This window comes from Oncorhynchus kisutch, linkage group LG4 (assembly GCF_002021735.2).
Source record: "Oncorhynchus kisutch isolate 150728-3 linkage group LG4, Okis_V2, whole genome shotgun sequence".
NCBI classification, from domain to species: Eukaryota; Metazoa; Chordata; class Actinopteri; order Salmoniformes; family Salmonidae; genus Oncorhynchus; species Oncorhynchus kisutch.
Window position 1 is genome coordinate 48,072,838 of NC_034177.2, and position 1,633 is coordinate 48,074,470.

The window sequence follows — 1,633 nt, forward strand, 5'->3', positions numbered from 1 at the left end:
TCCCACTGCAAAGTCGGTTTAAAACAAGTGACACAATTAGTGGTGGAAAAAGTACCTAATTGTTATACTTGAGTAAAAGTAAAGATACGTTAAATTAGAAAATTACTCAAGTGAAAGTCGCCCAGTAAAATGCTACTTGAGTAAAAGTCAAAAACTATTTGGTTTGAAATATACTTGTCACGATCGTTGTATAAATAAATAGACCAAGGCGCAGCGTGAGTAGAGTTCCACATTTTAATGATATTAGCGCTTACAAAAATAAGGATATAACGGTCGTGGCACTCAAACAAAGCAATATCCCACATCGCAGGTGGGGAAAAAGGACAAACTAAGTATGATCCCCAATTAGAGGCAACGATTATCAGCTGCCTCCAATTGGGAACCATACCCACACACCAACATAGAAACACAATATCTAGAACCCCTCCTAGTCACGCCCTGACCAAGAACACCATAGAGAACCCCAAGGGCTCTCTATGGTCAGGTCGTGACTGTACTTAAGTATCAAAAGTAAATGTAATTGATCAAATGTACTTAACTAACAAAAGTAAAAGTATAAATAATTTCTAAATCCTTATATTAAGCAAACCAGACGTCACCATTTTCTTGTTTTTTAAATTTACGGATAGGCACTCAGACATAATTTACAAATGAAGCATTTGTGTTTAGTAATTCTGCCAGATCAAAGGCAGTAGGCTGACCAGGGATGTTGTCTTGATAAGTGCATGAATTGGACCATTGTTCTGTCCTGCGAAGCATTCAAAATGTAACAAGTACATTTAGGTGTCAGGGAAAATGTATGGAGTATATAGTACATTATTTTCTTTAGGAATGTAGTGAAGTAAAAGTAGTCAAAAATAGTAAAGTACAGATACCAAACAAAACTACTTAATTAGTACTTGAAAGTATTTTTACTTTAGTACTTTGCACACTTAAGCATGTGGAGTAATGTGTAGGATTCTGTTTTCACATGCAAAAGTGATTACTTTTGATAAAAATGCTTAATCTGCCTTCCCAATGAAAACTAGTTTGAAAATTAAATAAAATATTTTTTATGGAAACAAAATTTATGTTTCTGGACGATGCACCATGCTGCCTTGTTGACAAAATGACTGAGCGGTTCAGATTAGCCAACTGTTTGATTTGAGAAGTGCATTTCTCCCTCACCGCTCAGACCAGTGCAACACGGTTCAGCGTAATCAAATCTGCCCACTGGTACTATGAAATTCTTATTTACTATGACAGCCTACCCCAGCCAAACCCTAACCCGGATGACGCTTGGCCAATTGTGCGCCACCCTATGGGACTCCCAATCATGGCTGGTTGTGATATAGCCTTGAATCAAACTAGGGTCTGTCGTGATGCCTCTAGCACTGAGATGCAGTGCCTTAGGACTCTGCGCCACTCGGGAGTCAACAGTTCCCCAACTCTGGATCAATAGGAATTGAGTGAGCAACCATTAAAGTACCGGACAGCCAATCACCATTTAGCAAAGTGGGCCTCCTCAACATTGAAAATAAAATGAATGAACCTGTAAATTACAGTACACCGTTTAACATTGAGAACATTTCAATATTTTTTGTTGGTTGTGGCTGCATTATCTATGAGTTTCTGGTGTGGTGAAGCAAATATT